The following is a 17,492-nucleotide window of genomic DNA, read 5'->3' as shown; positions in this document are numbered from 1 at the left end:
CTCAAAATTATACATTGCATCCACTGAGGAAGACTACCTCACACACAAATGAATGATTTATCTATAAGGGGAAAATACCATAACATTTTCTTGCTAAGTATCACTTTGTCTGGAGAGGATTTTGTTTTTGTCCTTAAATGCAGCATAATCTCTAATGTCTCCTGGATTGAAAATAAATCCCAGTGTAGTGCATTGTAATGACAGGCAACAAATTAATCATAACAAAAAATAGCATTTTTAAATCTCATACATTCTGGACACTTTACATGCATTACGTACATCACCCCACAGTGCTACAGGATGGGGTTTATGCAACCTACTTCACAGAGGAAAAGCCTGAAGCTTACAGAGCTTTGTTAGATGCCTGAGTTCACAAGGCTGGTACATGAAAGGACTAGGATAAGACCCCTGGTCCGAATTAATGTAAAGGCTATGGTGCTCCATGCCTCCCATGCTGGGCTGATTATGTTTCTTAATTCATTTTTTTCTCACTAGTCTAAAATTATTCCTGATGATACAACAACAACAACAACAAAGGATTCTCTTACCAATTTACTGTATTGGCGTATATAACCAGAGCTATAAAAATACCAAATATTTGAGTAGTATGAATTTAGGAAAGAAAGAATATTTGGTGGCAAAATGATTCCATATGGAAATTCATATAAACTCAAAAGCTCATGGGCTCGCATTCTATCATTCTGGACAGCCCTTTCTTTTTAGAAAGGTTCATTTCTTTGATTGACACCTAAGAGGCTGTAAAGAGAATCTGGTTGGTAAAGAGAGGAAAAAATCAATGTGTTTTCTTCTCTGAGAGTACAGCATCAGTCCTAGGGCCTCTGCCTTGTGCCACAGCTGTTCCCTCCTACAACACTCCTGAGAGAGAGAGACCCAGCTCGGCATGATTTTTCATAATGAAATTTGCCAATAGTGTTTAGGGATGTTTCATTTCCCATGAGGCCTTTAATTAAGGAATAAGAGCCAAGAAAAAGACCCTTATGCGGAAGGACTAAGGAGAATGACATGCCAGGTACAGCAAGAGTATCTCCTTTTTTATTCTTCAAGGTTCTCAGGAACAATGAACCTCCCATATGGAGGATGACTTCAGGTCAGTAGAGGGAGGAGTCTTGTGTGTGGCACTCTTCAAGTTGAGGGCTCTACATGAGGATTGAGTGAAGCACCCATCCAGAACAGTGTGTGTCATAGACTCTCGACCTTGCTGTCAGCCCGCAGAGTTCCCACGTGGCCTTGGCAGGATGTGGCTGAACCTGATTTCTACTTTGAAGGTCTCAAGAGGGCAAAGACCTTGGTGCAAGGCTGTCTGATGCAGATCCTTTAAAGGAGAATTTCCAAGGTGTGCCAGAAATAATGTGAGTAACCTGCTGAGTGTAGAAACCACCACACCCCTATCAGTGATGACACAAAGAATGCTCCCTATTGTCAGTTCTTCAAGTATAAATGTTAGACAGAGACACCAACTTATCCATCTCAGGACTCACAAGGAAGTGAGGATCTTGGTCTGAGAAGAGAAATCTCCCCGAGTATAGTGAGGAATCTTAGGCCTTCCTACGAGGCAGGCTTAGAATCTTGCATTAGGACATGTGTGAGACAATCCCTCAAAGTACCTCTACAGGTCTGCCAGCAGTGTCACTCTTGGGAAACCATGACCAGCTGTGGTCAGTTAAGGTCACCCTCATTTTTTTCCCACTAGGTCTCTGGGCAGTGCAGGCCTTTTAGGAGACAAAGTCCTCAGGTAATGAAAGAGGGGAGCCCCAGGTCCTGCTAGGAGTCACATCAAAGAAACAGAGTGAGAACTCAGGGGACCACTCACGCCTAATTAAAGAGGACAACAAGTCCAGCCAAGTGCACAAACCTTGCAATGCTAGGGCAAGGTGTGGGATGATGTTCCCTCACCAGCTTTTTTAAAAAATTAACTATTCATTTTGGTATTTTGAGTTCACAGCAAATTGAGCAGAAAGTACAGAAAGTTCCCATGGATAGTCTGTCCTCACACACGCACAGCCTCTCTCACATTGACCTGTCACACCAGAGTGGCACATCTATTACAGGTGAACATACATGGGCACATCCTTATCGCTCACAGTTTATATTTGACTTTAGAATTCATTCTTGCTGTAGCTCATTATTTGGGTTTAGACAAATGTATAATGGCATGTATTCAACACTGTAGACTCATATAGAATTTTTCTACTGCCTTAAAAGTCCTCTGTGTCATACCTATTTATCTCTCTCTTCCTCCAACCCCTGGAATCCACTGATATTTTCATTGTTTCCATACTTTTCCTTTTTCATAATTTTATATAGATGGAATTATTCAATATGTACATTTTAAAATTGACTTCCTTTACTTTGCAATGTGTATCTTAGTTTCCTTCATGTCTTTTCATGGCTTAATAGCTCCTTTCATTTTAGTGCTGAATGATACTTTTTCTGGATTAATTATCCACTCATCTTCTGAAGGACATCTTGGCTCCTAGTTTGAGTGATTATTAATAAAACTGCCATAAATATTTGAGTACAGGTTTTGCTGTGGATATAATTTTCATCTCATTTGGGTAAATACCAATGAATTACTTTTCTGGGTTATGTAGTTAGAGTGTTCATAGTTTTGTAAGAAACATAGTAACTCTCTTCCAGAGAGGCTGAGTCATTTCATGACTCCACCAGCAATGAAACAGTGTTGGCAGAGATGTTAAAGATTTTCAACAAAATGTACAGGGGCCAATTCCCGGAGATCCTAAGAAAGCCTCTCAGCACTTGGAGCTGGTCTTTGGCTTTGACTTGAAGGAAGGCAACCCCTGTGGTCATTTCTACACCCTTGTAAGCAACCTAAACCTCAACAAGAATGGAAATCTAAAAGATAACTGGGACTTTCATCAGTGTGTAGTGTGGTCAGTGTTTGGATTATGGCCTTTGTAATAGCCATGTAGTGTTATCACACTGTTGTTTAAAATGCAATTCCCTAATGACAAAAGATGCTGAGAGTCTTTCCACGTGCATATTTGCCATCCTTATATCATATTTGTTAAAGTGCCTATTCATGTGTTTTTCACATGTGTTATAGTGTTGTTCATTTCTTCTTCTTGAGTTTTAAGATTTTTCTTAGGTTTTCTTTTTTCTTTTTTGAGTTGGAGTCTCACTCTGTCGCCCAGACTGGAGTGCAGTGGCTGCTCCCGGCCACCACAGCCTCGACCTGCTGGGCTCCGGCGATCCTTCTGCCTCAGCCTTCCAAGTAGCCGGAATTACAGGCATGCGCTACCACGCCCGGCTGATTTTTTGATTTATTGTAGAGATGAGGTCTCGCTGCCCAGGTGGGTCTCGAACCCGTGGGCTCAGGCAATCCACTCACCTCAGCCTCCCAAAGGCGCGGGATTACAGGCTGAGCCACCAAGCCTGGCTTTCTTAGGTTTTCAATGAAAAGTTCTTTTGTAGATATGTATTTTGAAAATGTTTCTCCCTCTTTGTGGGTTGTGTTCTCATTCCCTTATAATACTTTTGGTAGAGTAGGAGTTTTAAGGTAGTGAAGTTCAGTTTATACACTACATTTTTTCATAGATACCCATCACGATTTACATTGGGAAAAAAGGTGAAATATGGGGCCTAAAGGTACAGTTTTCATTCAGCAGAATGGAGAGTACACAACTCTGCATGGTGTCCAGATGATGACATGGTATACAGACATAAGGCATGAAGAGCCCAGGAGAGCGGACCCACTAATAGTTCTACATTAAATATTCCTGAGTAGGGGAGGTGGGTAGAGGTGCCCTTAAACTTTCTACACCCAGGTCCAGGAGTTTAAAAGTGTCAACTTTAGGATACCAAAGAGAGAAGACTTCTGCCTTCCAAAGAGTTCACATGATAATTCTGAAGGTACCCATAAAGGATCCACTTGACTCCAGAACACAGAGGGCCCCATTACCAGTCCTGCTTTAATGTAGCACTCCAGGCAGGGTTGGCAAGCTTTAGCCTAAGGCACACTGAAACTTGCTCCAATGAGTTGCCAGGAAACAAGACAACTAAGAATAAGAGCCCAGTCAATTCTTCAGGCAGATATCTCTAGAAGATCCCCAGAGGCAGCTTCCTTCAAGTAAAGGTTTGATCGCCCTACTGAAGGTTTTCAGAAGCTCCATATAACTGCCACTCTGCCTGCAACCTGCCTGCTGTCCATGACCACAGCTAGCATGCCTTGGGGCCAGAAAAGTAAGCTCCGTGCCCGTGAGAAACGTCACAAGACGCGGGGTGAGACCCTGGGTCTTCAGGATGCCCAGATACCTACAGCAAGAAAAGATTGCCCCACCTCTCCTTCTACTGGTTTGGGGAAACATTCCCCAGTTCTCCTGCTGCTGATATTCTTCAAAAGCCTCAAAGAGCCCCACCTACCACCACTGCTGCAGGTCTTTCAGGCACAGGATCTGATGAAGATGCCAAGAGTCAAGGTGAGGAAAATCCAAGTTTCTCCCATGCCTTACCCTCCACTGAAACATTGCACAAAGATCCTCCGAAAAGGAAGGGTCTTGGATGTTGGTATAGTTCCTGCTAGATAAGAATAAAATGAAAGAGTCCATTACAAAGGCAGAGATGCTGAAGGTTTTCAACAAAAGGTACAGGGGGCACTTCTCCGAGATCCTCAGGATAGCCTCTCAGCACTTGGAACTGGTCTTCGGCCTTGACTTGAAGGAAGACAACCCCAGTGGTCATTCCTACACCCTTGTAAACAAGTTAAACCTCAACAAGAATAGAAATCTAAAAGATGACTGGGACTTTCCCAAGAACGGGCTTCTAATGTCACTCCTGGGTGTGATCTTTTCAAATAGAAACAGTGTGACAGAGGAAGGGATCTGGGGATTCTTGAATATTTGGGGAAGTTATGAAAGAAGAAGGCACATAATCTTTGGAGTGCCCTGAAAGTTCATCACTCAAGATCTGGTACCTGGAGTACCAGCAGGTGCCCGACTGATCCTCCATGCTATGAATTTCTGTGGGGCCCAAGAGCCTTTGCTGAAGCCAGCAAGATGAAAGTCCTGGAGTTTTTGGCCAATGTCAATGATACCATTCCCAGTGCCTTCCCATCTTTTTATGAAGAGGCTTTGAGAGATGAGGAAGAGAGAGCCTGAGCCAGAGTTGCAGCCAGAGCTCATACTGTTGCCATGGTCAGTGACATTCTAGGGTCACATCCAGTATCTCCTCCCACCCCTTGTGAGGCCTAAGGCAGATTCTTCACTTCATGCTGGAAAATTCTGCTACTACTTTTTTTCTCTTTACACATGAATAACTTGTTGATTTATCTCCTTATTTTTTCAAGAGATGTTTCTTTAAATAGAAAGTTTACTTAGATTCAGATTGTAGGTTTACAAATGACTTGGATCACATATTTATTGCTGTTTGTCATGTTTTCATGTAAGACTCTTGTTTTAAAATGTTAATGTAAAAATACTAAATTATTTTACTTGTACAGAGCAAGAGAACATGACATCAGAATAAGGTTAACCTATGAAGTGTATAGGATTTCACTGTAAAATATGCAGGATCAAAAGATAGCAAGAGGAGAGAAGTAAAAGTTGGATTATTCTTTTTTTTTTTTTACTTGGAGTCTCACTCTGTCACCCAGACTGGAGTGCAATGGCATGCTCCCGGCCACTGCAGCGTCCACCTGCTGGGCTCCGGTGATCCTTCCGCCTCAGCCTGCCAAATGGCTGGAACTACAGGCGCGCGCTACCATGCCCGGTTAATATTTTGATTTATTGTAGAGATGAGGTCTCGCCAAGTTGCCCAGGTGGGTCTCAAACCTGCGGGCTCAGGCAATCCACTTACTTCAGCTTCCCAAAGTGCAGGATTACAGGCTGAGCCACCAAGCCCAGCTTTGGGTTATTCTTGATTTGTTGTACTCCATTCTTTTTCTCATAAGTTTAGAGTTTAAAAATTTGGATTTATCTAGTTCATTCAAGATTGTGTAGGGTTGGCCACAGTCAATGACACTGTCCACCATTGTCTTCCCATTTCATCATAAGGAGACTGAGAGATGAGGGAGTTTCAGAAGTATCTGACTTTGGAAAAAAATAAAAATACAAAGAGAGATAAGGTAGATAGAACCTGAAACAGAGTTGCACCCGTGTAGCATTACTGCCAAGGCCAGTGCATGTTCTGGTGTCATTTCCAGCAACTTCTCCCACACCTAGTTATACCTGAGGTATATTCTTCATTTTTAATTGAAGGAAAAAAATAACCATCTAATTAGTGGAGGGCCAAAGGGGAGCTCATGAGAATACCATGTATAACATATCAGTGCTTTTGTACAACATGGTAAAATGAGATTTACCTTTTACAGCTTTTTTTTTTTTTTGAGTTGGAGTCTCACTCTGTCGCCCATACTGGAGTGCAGTGGCCGCTCCCGGCCACCGCAGCCTCGACCTGCTGGGCTCCGGCAATCCTTCCGCCTCAGCCTTCCAAGTAGCCAGAATTACAGGCATGCGCTACCGTGCCCGGCTGATTTTTTGATTTATATTGTAAAGATGAGGTCTCACTGCCCAGGCAGATCTCGAACCCGCGGGCTCAGGCAATCCAGTCACCTCAGTCTCCCAAAGGCTCGGGATTATAGGCTGAGCCACTGAGCCCGGCTACCTTTTACAACTTTTAAATGTCCGTTATATTATTAATTGATTGTTTATTTATCTTGATAATCTAGATTTATGACTGCCACGAATCACACAATTAATGAAGTATCTCATGTTAAATAACAAGATATTTGGTATTATGTGAAACAATTTAAAAATCCAGAAATCTTTTCTTAAGATAAACAAGATAACATGGCATTTGAACATGGGTTTTGTTTCAGAGTATATTACTCTACAATAAACTAGGTGGGATTATAAGGTAGACAAGATGAAAGTCATAGGTGTCTAATTCTTGGTTTATTTCATTCCTTTTGGTCTTTCTTTGTAAAACTGAAAAATGTGTACCTAGATTGGTATACTTTTTCTGAAATGCAGGATACATTAAATAGAAATAAATTTGACTTCTCACACACTTGCAGTTTAATTGCCCAAATATTACTAGAGCAGCTGTTCTTTGGAAGACTCCTGTCTAGTACTGGAGAGGCTAAGAAAAACAGACTCAAATCTTGCCCACAGATATTTAGTCTAAGAGTAGCTATCATTTAAGGAAGGTGACTAGTGACTCCCTAAGACCTTAAGAATAGTAATCAGGGGAAAAGAACGAGGGTGGGTGCACATGTGGTATCTAGTCCTGAGGCGGGTGCTGGCGAGGCCATAGGAGTGCTGAGCAGGTGTCAGACACTCAGCTGGTATGTTTCAGAGTTGAGAGGTTGAGACTAATGGACAACTGCCCTTAAAAGTTACTTTCAATTTGTGAGATAAGCAGAGAGATTCTTCACCTGAGGCAAGGAAGGAAGGTGTCCTGCGATCTTGGCAAGTGCAGATGAACATTGCACAAGCTTGGTGTTCTATGCACACCATACCCAGGAAGTTTCTGAGAAATAAGAATGACATTCTTTTGAGACTGGAAATTCAAAAGTCACTGGGAGGTCACTCTGACATCAGTTGATATCCTCAACCTATTCCATCAAAGGAGTATCTAGATTCTTGTTTTCTTTCTTCTTTTTTTTTCAAACTCTAATAGATCATAATTTTGGGTTGTGGCAAAATGAATGCAAATAGGAGTAGTTTGGAGAAAAGGCCAGAGTTAATCATTGAACCAATTTCTAGACTACCTGAGATGCATTCAGCAGGGAAAGACATTTCCACACTGAGGATATGATTCAATAGGAAAAGGTTATGTAGAGTTTCTTTGTAAGTAATATATTGGGCTGATTTGTCATTCCATTTAGAGAGTTCTGAGTATTCTCTAAAATGGACATCGTGGAATAATGATTATGTCAAAGACTAGCTTCTGCCTGCTCTCAAACCGACATACAATCTAGCATATCCATGATCTCACATAGTTCCCTTCTTTGGAGGGGTCAGAGCACATACAATTACACTTAGAATATCTGCAGTAACAGTACAATTTCATTAACTATAAAATATATAGATAAAATTAAATATAAAATCCTTATGCTATATGCTAGATCTCCAGAGTTATTCATCCTACATACCTGCAGCACTGTACATACAGCTCTCTATTAGCCCCCATTCCAGCCTCTGATAAGCACTTTTTATTTTCTATGTCCATGTATTCAATTTTTTTCTCTTTAAAATTTTTCATTTAATGGAGATTACGATGTATTTCTCTTTCTGTGTCTGGTTTATTTTAGTTAGCCTAAAGTCCCCCAAGATCATCAGTACTGTTGGAATGGCAGAATCACTTTCTTTTTTAGGCTAAAGATTATAGCATTGATACATACACCACTATTTCTTCATCCATTCATCCAGCGACAAGCACTTTAGTCATTTCCCTATTTTCATTGTATTTAAGAATAATACACCAAGAAACATGGGGACACAATATCTTTAGAAGATGAAAGTTTTATATCCTTATGCCCAGAGGAGGGATTGCTGGGTCATGTGGTAGTTATTTTTTAAAAAATTAAAAAAAAATCATACCATATTCCATAATTGCTGTACCAATTTACATTCCCACAGATAAAGTTTATGGATTCCATTTTTTTCCCACAGTCTCACTAACAATCATGTCTTGTTTTGTTGCTGCTGTTATTCTTGTTTTTAAATAAGGTACTTCCTAGCAGGTGTGCAGTGATGTCTCATTGTGATTGGATTTTCATTTTCTGATGGTTGAGGATATTAGTCACCTCTTCATATATCCACTGGCCATGCCTATGTCTTCTCTGCAAAACTGTCTTATAAATAGTGATTTCCATGAATAATGATTATCTTGGAAATGTAATTGAATTCTATATTAAAATTATTGAGATAAAAATAAACCAAACGGTAAAAATTGTTGATTCTTGTTTTGCTACTTCCTTTTAGTCTTTTTTCTTGTATAATTAAATGTTATATATCTGAATGTGCTTATATTAATCAAGAATGTAAGAGAAATTGAATTCTAATTTATGAGACTTCATACTCAAACTTTTGTTTATTTTTCCATCATTAACTGAGCTTGAGCTCTTTGGAAGGCTTCATGTGAGTACTAGGTATGCTTTTAAATCAATCCACTTCTTGCTCATGTATTTGTAGAGTCTTGGAGCAGATGTTATATTAAAAAGAGGTTGCTATACATTTTAGGACATAAAAACCAAGTAAAAAGAGGGATTGAAAACAAAGAGGAAGCTTTGAAAGCAATCAAGTTGAAATGTCCTAGGCAGTTTGGAGTCCAGAAACTGTTTGTTCTTCAGTGGGAAGTAATTTTAAGGGAGGCTGCACGGTGGGCTTGACAGAGCTGTGGGCATGGTGAGCAGGGACCAGGCCCACACATGGTGATCTAGGAGCTGAGAGACAAAGCCTGGAATGGCACACAGTTCTTAACAATTACTTTAAAATCATGGAGAAACCAAAGAGAATTTCCACTTGGGACAGGGATGGAAGGCGTCCTTTGTTTTAGTCTTAGTTCAGGTGAACACAGTGCACAACAAAGGTGTTCTGTGCACATCATCTCCACCAACTCTCCGAAAATTAAGAGTAATAGCCTCAAGGGACATGGGATGCCCAGAATCCCCTGTGCTGGCTTGCTATGTCCTGGGTTGGGGCACCCAGAGCCTGCTCTATTTTTTTTTTTTTTGAGTTGGAGTCTCACTCTGTCGCCCAGACTGGAGGGCAGTGGCCGCTCCCAGTCACCGTAGCCTTGCCTGCTGGACTCCAGCGATTCTTCCGCCTCAGCCTTCCGAGTAGCCGGAATTACAGGCATGCGCTACCACGCCCGGCTGATTTTTTGATTTATTGTAGAGATGAGGTCTTGATGCCCAGGCGGGTCTCGAACCCACGGGCTCAGGCAATCCACTCACCTCAGTCTCCCAAAGGCACGGGATTACAGGCTGAGCCACCGAGCCCGGCTGAGCCTGCTCTATTAAAAGGCATTCAATTAGCTAATCTTGAGTGTAGTTCGAAATAGTCTAAGTGGAATCTAAATTTTGGATGATGGTTAAATTAATAAAAATGGAGATGGTTAACATAGACAGGTGTCTGGGAGTTGAAAAAATATTGGTCATTGACAAAAATGTTACCTGCTTTGAGCTGAATCCCATTGCAAAAGAATCTTCCACCAACACATTATATATTACACAATTATCCTTGCTAAGCAGCATTTTTTTAAATTGCAATTTCTTTGTCTTGGAGTCTGGTAATGTGCTCACACGTATAGGAGTAGTAATTACAGGACTGGACTAAATTCCTAGTTTGAATTCCTCTGGAGCCCATACTGCTTATTCTTTCCCTTCTGCCTGAAACAGACCTTGTATCCCTTAAATCACGTTCCTTCTCAATATTCCCAAATGTATCTCAGGTGATTAAAAGCAGGGACTCTGTCCCCAAAGAATTGGATTAAAATACATAGGAAAAGAAATTTAAAATTATCAAAATTAATGAATGTTCTGAATAAAGAGGATACAAAATATTATTTCATGGCGATATGATCATCTACATATGTAGCCAGATAACTTCAAAATCAGGGGTCACACAACCATCCTGGACAACTCCTTCCCATTAAGGAGTAAATAAAGAAAAACTGAAGTCATGTAAGAGTCTAATACTGGCTATTTGAAAAGAAGAATAAAGCAGCATTATTTTTATCTGATAACTCATCACCTACCCTGGGTGCCCTGCCTTGTGTTACAGTTTCCCCATCTCTCCTTAGGCCTGGGACACAGCCTTGCAAAGTGTTCTCAGGGATGTGGCATTTCTCAAGAAACTTTTAATCCAAGAGATGGGAAAAATGTGGGCAGCCATGAATAATTTTTGGCAAGAAAAACCACCCCAAAAGATAGGAGGTTATTCAGAGATCTGCCTAAACATGTTCTCAGTTTTAAATGGCCCCGGCAGGGCAGTTACACCAAGCAGTCTCTTTTGCCCTCATAGTTCTCGGTGAAGTGAGAGCCTTAACCTAAGGAAAGTGACCTCAGGGAAGTAGAGGGAGGATCCCAGGTTCTCATAGTTACCAAGAGGAGGGTTCTGAGTCAAGATGATGAGGAATCTGACAGTGGAGTCCCATGAAAACTTGGCTGTGCTGCCAGCCCTCACGGGACCCAAATTCTCCTGACCTAATTCTCACCCTAACTTCTATCTGTTACGTCTCAGGAAGGAGAAGAATTTGAATACAGTTTATGTCTGAGAGTTGGGAGTCCCAGGACTGGCCAGGAGCATAGAGAGACTCTTGGGTAACTAAAACAGGGATCATTAAACCAACAAATAAGGGGACATCATAGAGCCCATACTCTGTTTTTGACCCTTGGATACTCCAGGCAGAACCATAAAGCTGAGCTGCCTCTCATTTCAACCTAAAAGGTCTCAGGGAGGAGAACTTGTCCAGTAGGGCAACCTCAATTCTTCACAGAATTCTCATCCTAACAGGAGCTAAAGTGAGGATTGCCTTTGCTAAGTAGAGGAGTTCTCCCCCCAAAAATAGGCCACCAAAAACCCTCACCTTGATTTCAGGCATGTAAGGCCCCGGAACACGGCCAACCTTTTGTGGCAAGCCTACACTTCCCCTCTAGAGACTGAGGGAGATGCGGGCTCGGTTTGGAGCTTGGCCAACTCCGTTCAGTAGAGGGGCCTCTTTCAGGTTCTGCTACCATCTGGTTAAGAACCTGAGTAAGGACCTAAGCCCATCTGTCTCCAGAAGAGTCAGGTCCCAGAGGGTTTTGCACTAGATGTCAGCCCTGACAGATCACAGATCGGACGTGGGTCATCCTTATTTCCCCTTTGAAGGCAAGGAGTTCATACTGAGTGGTACAGGGTTTTTATTGGTGACTTAAAGTAAATTTTCAGAACTATCTGGATTAAAGGTGAGAACCCTGGGTGAGGATGAAAGGACAACTACAACCTGTAACAAAGAGGGCTCTAGGAGGCCCCAGAAGAGTTCAACCTGGAGAGTCTCAGGGCATTGTTCTCAGGGAATATTCCTAATTCTACAGATGGAGGAAACCTAGACCCAAAATGGAGTAAAGGCCAGGGCTCTGAGTGGGAACATGCCCCTATGCATAACACAGACAGGCTCACTTAGTCCTGCTCCCACTTTGAACTCGAGGAAGCCTGGCAGAGTTGACCAACAGAGTTCTGTCAAAAAAAAAAACAAAAAAACCAAAAAAACTCAGGGAGGGGAGGACCTAGATGTTAAAGAGTAGCCCCGATCCTGCAAATGGTGGAGACCTGGGTGCTAACTGAATTCAAGGTGAGGGTCCTGGGTACTAATGAGGGGACCTCTCCCTCATAGGAATAGCAAGAGGAAGTGCCATCATTCCTGCACTCAATTCTAGGAGACTCCAGGCAAGGATGGTAATAACTGGGAACCTTGAGGCCAGATCTAGATGTTCAGTAGGATGGGGGTACATTTGGAGGCTGGTGGACTTGGGTCATGGGGAGAGAAGGTTCAGGCTGCTAGATATCAAGGTGAGGACCCTGAGTGTTGGTCTAGGGAATAATGACTTCACACAATGAATCCATATTATACTGCCCCTGCTGTCAGCCTCAGAGACCCCGGTTGCCATGATCAAGTGGGACCACTAAGTCTCCCCACTGCATTGAGCCCTGGGAGGCCCTGGCATAGCTGTCCCACAGAGATCTGCTTGGGAAGTCTCAGGGAGGACCGGTCCTTGGACTCAGGGAATAACCCTGATCTGGCAGATGGAGGGGACTTGGGTGCTAACTGAAGTCAAAGTGAGGGCCCTGGGTTCTAATGATACTTTGAGATATCACGCTGAGCAATGCCCCTGTATTGGGTTTCAGAATGTCCCAGGTAGAGGGGACAAATGAGGAGCATTCTGACTTCCCCTTCTGGGGACCAAAGAAGTTGATGGCTATGCCCTAGGTCCCCATCTGCCCACAGTACCAGGAAGGTCAGGGTCAAGCTGCTTAGCTAAGATGTTCTCACATGTCCTCTGGGTGTGGTCTCAGGGAAATTAATACCTTGGTCTAATTAGTAGGCCTAATACAGCAGAGGGACGCAGTCTCTAACGGGAGTCTGGCTGTGACACTGTCTGATCACAAGGGAACTTCTCCCAGAAAGAAAGGGTCACATGGAGCCCCATTCCTGTTATAAAACCCAGGAATCCTGAGTATGTTGGCAGCAGGAGGCACACTTACTGTTTCTGGGGCATCTCAAGGAGTGAGGGACTGGGTCAAGGAAGGCAGCCTGAGATAAGCTGGGTGGGGGTTGGGGGTACCTCAAGTTATGCCAGATGACCTGGTAAGAAAGGTACAGGGTGCCCCCACCCATATCAGGGAACCACACTGAGTCCTCCCTACTATCAGCTCTGGGAGATCCCAGGCAGAAATGTCAAGCAGAGGTGCCTATGAGTTCCCACTCAAAGGAAATAGGGAAATGAAGGTTTTGGATCTCAGTGTAGTGGTCATATGTAGACAGAGAGAAGACTCTAAGGCCCTCTGCTGAGGCCATTTTAGAGGCTGAATTGGGATCCTAGGTGGGAACACCTATCACAACAATTATCTCCTTTCACAGATGTCACTCTTGGGAGGACTGCATTTGGTCAAATAAGGCCACACTCACTTCTTCTTTTAGGGTCGCAGGGAGATTGGCTCTCACTATGAGGACATAGGCTTCAGTTAAAAATTAAGGAGAGCTCACCTGCCAAGAGCCAAACTGAGAAATCTGAGTGATGATGATGCAAGGGACCATTAAACCTTGAACAGAGAGGATTGTACAATGACTCCATGACAGTAAGAAATCTGCTGAACTCTCAGCAATGGCTGTCACCTGTTAAGGTGGTGTACTGAGGCTTCCCCTTCAATTCTTCTGGGTTCCAGGGAACTTTGAAGTGTCAACTTCAGAGTGGCAGAGAGAAGTGGCTCAGGCCCCACTATGAGCCAATATAATAATCCTTAAAATGAACTGGGAGAGCCCCAAACACTGGAAGAGAGGGTACCCCACTTCTAGTACCTGTTGTCACTCCAGAAAACACAAGGCAGGATTGGTGGCATGTAACCTTAACCTCACTCTAAGAGTTCTATGGTATCTCTCTGCTGGCTTGGAGAAGAGGCTGACCAGGAGAACAGATCCATGTGGGTCTCTAGAGCAGTGTCCTCAGGGAACTTCAAAGGCAGTTTGCCTTCAATAAAGCCAGGTGTTGTCTCCTTGCTGAAGGTACTCACAGGATTACATTCTCTCTTCTCCAGGTGCGCCAATCACCTACTCTCCAGATTACAGTTCCTGCTGTCCACGACCACAGCCATCATGCCTCATGGTCAGAAGAGTAAGCTCTGTGCACGAGAGAATTGCTGTGAGGGCCAAGATGAGACCCAGAGTCTCCCAGATGCTCAGGCCACTGCAGCAGAGGAAGAAGAGTCCCCCTCCTCCTCCTCTCCTGTTTTTGAGGATGCCGCCTCAAGCTCATCTACTGAAGACATTCCTCAGATTCCTCAGATGGCCTCACCCGTCATCACAGCTACTACAAATATTTCATGCATAAAGTTTCAAAAAGGCGCCAAGAAGCAAGGTGAGGAGAGTGAAACTTCCTCTCAGGCCTCAACATCCACTGAGAGCTCACTCAAAGAAACTGTAATTCAGAGTGTGAGGGTGTTGGTACAATTCCTGCTGTGCATGTATAAAGTGAAAAAACCTGTTACCAAGACAGAGATGCTGAAAGCAGTCGACAATAGATACAGGGAGAACTTCTCTGAGATCTTAAGGAGAGCCTCAGAGCTCATGGAGTTGCAATTTGGCATTGGCTTGTTGGAAGTCAGCCCTGGCAGTAATATCTACAATTTTGTCATCAAGCTAGACTCCACTGAGGATGGAAGTCTCAGTGGTAAGTGGGACTTTCCCAAGAATGGCCTTCTGATGCTTCTCCTGGGTATGATCTTCTCAAATGGAAACAGCGCCACTGAGGGAGAGATCTGGGAATACTTGAGGACATTGGGAGTTTATGATGGACAGCGGGACTACATCTATGGGGAGCCCCGAAAGGTCATCACTCAAGATCTGGTGCAGGAAGGATACCTGGAGTACCTGCAGGTGGCCAACACTGACCCTCCACGCTATCGATTCCTGTGGGGTCCAAGAGCCTTCACTGAAATCAGCAAGATGAAAGTCCTGGAGTTTTGGGCAAAATTCAATGATATCATCCCCAGCACCTTCCCATCCAAATATGAAGAGGCTTTGAGAGATGAGGAAGAAAGAGCCCGAGTCAGAGATGCAGCCAGGCCTGGCACTACTGCCAAGGTCAGTGAACATTACAGGGCCACATCCAGCAGCCCCCCTGCCCTTTGTGAGGTCTAAGACAGATTCCATTCTTTATGTTGAAAAGGCCTGTTAGCTTTTGTTTCTATTATGAATGAATAATTAGTTGAATAATTTTTTCCCCCAACCCCCTGATTTTTTTTTATTCACTGATGTTCTTTTAAAAGAAGGTTTATTTAAATTCAGAATAGAAGTTTACAGATGATAACCACACATTTATTGCTGTTTATCAGGTAGAGTAGTTTTGTTTTATGAATAAAACATGAATTAGAAATTTGTAAATATGCTAATTATTGAAAACAAATAATGTGAAATTGTAATAGGGATATCCTTGAAAATGTTAAAGACACAATAAAATACTTGGAATTAGTTGAGAGAGAAATAAAACAAAAGTTGATCAAGTCCTGTTTTGATTTACTTTGTTTGATTTTTAAAATAAAGATGCCTTTATTTTAAAAGATATATACTTGGATTGCCTTATGTCACTAAAAAATGTGTTAGAAATGAAATTATTGTGAATCAGACCTTTTGTTCATGATTCTTTTTTTTATTGTAAAGATGTGGATACAATTCAGGGTTAGTTATACAAACATTGATCATGCAGGTACCCCTGTTAATGAGTTATTACCCTCCCTCCCCTAGCAGTTTCCCTCAACTGCCAATCCCATCCACCCCTCCACCGACAGTTTCCCATTACTGCCAATTGCTTTCTTATAGCATTATAATTGTTCAAGGTTCTCTTATGAGTGAGAACATATGGAACTCTGTTCTTTGTTTCTGTGGTAAATCACTGAGTATGATCAACTCCAAATTCATCCAGGTTGCTGCGAAGTCCATATATTTGTCGTTCTTTATGGCTGCATAATATTCCATTATATATATGTACCACATTATAATCTAATGTTAATTGAGCATCTGCTCTTAAGAAGTCATTGCTAAACAGCATTTGGAGTGAATGTCTTTTGTCTTAGAATGTTGCATGTATCTCGAGGTAACCTAGATTGTTAAAAAATCCTATCTAGACGAACGGTATTGAAGGGAACTTACCATTGCAGATTTTCCTGAGGGGAAGCTTAGAAGTCCACAAGGATTCTGTTATCCTGGCTTGCCTCTGCCATAAGCCACCATAGAGAAACCATAGAACTCTTAGAGTAAGTTTTAGGTTGCATTCTGCCAGCCTTGCCTTGTGCTTTCTGGGGTGACAGCAGGTACTGGAAGTGAAGGCTCAGTCCTCATTCAGTTTCCCCACCTTGTCCCCGTGTAAAGCCTGGAACTGCCCCAGTTTTTCTGAGTAGTAACTAGATCTTAAAACTAAGAATTATACTTCCCTTATATCTAAGAAATTCAGGGAGATGCTCAACCTGACAGCTCTTTTCTAGAGCTTTCCAGGACTGAAAAAAAGGATTGGACTGGATTCTTTGATGTCCTCTTTCTTCATGGTTTAATGGTTCCTTGCATCCTCACTCAGATTTCTCAATTTGGCTCCTAGCAGGTGAGCTCTCCTATATTTTGAACTGAGGCCTATGCCCTTACTGTGAGAGTCAACTTCCATGAGATATAATAAGAGGAAGTGAGTATGACTTTATTGGATCAAATGCAGTCTTCCCAAGTATGACATTTGTGGCTGGCAGATTATTGTTGCTAAGTCTCACATTAGGATGTTGTTCAGTGTAACACCTCTTCAGGGTAGAGATCCTCCCATTATTATCCAGGGCCCTCACTTGAATCCAGTTAGCATCCAAGTCTCCTCTATCTGCAGGATAAGGGCAGCTCCCTAAGTCTAAAGCCCTCTCCTTTCTGAGACTTTCCATGGAGATCTGTGTGGAACAGCTCTGCCCGGACCCCCCATGGACCACTCCTGGGGCAAGATTTACTGGTCTTGAGGCTGACAGCAGGATCAGTATGCTGTGGATGTCACTATTGTGCAGTTGTTGCTCCCTAGGCTAACACTCAGAGTCCTCACCTTGAAATCCAGCAGCTTAAACCTCCTTCTCCCCATGACCCAAATCTATACCAGCCTACAAACAAACCCTCATTTCCCTGAACGCATAGACCTGGATTCATGGCACCAATTATTACTATCCATGCCTGGAGCCTCCTAGAACTGAGTGCAGGGATGCTTCCACTTCTTCTTGCCACCCCTGTGGGAA

Source organism: Carlito syrichta, unplaced genomic scaffold (genome assembly GCF_000164805.1).
Source record: "Carlito syrichta isolate Samal-C Ts95f unplaced genomic scaffold, Tarsius_syrichta-2.0.1 Scaffold317276, whole genome shotgun sequence".
Classification (NCBI taxonomy): Eukaryota; Metazoa; Chordata; class Mammalia; order Primates; family Tarsiidae; genus Carlito; species Carlito syrichta.
This window is presented reverse-complemented; position numbering follows the sequence as displayed.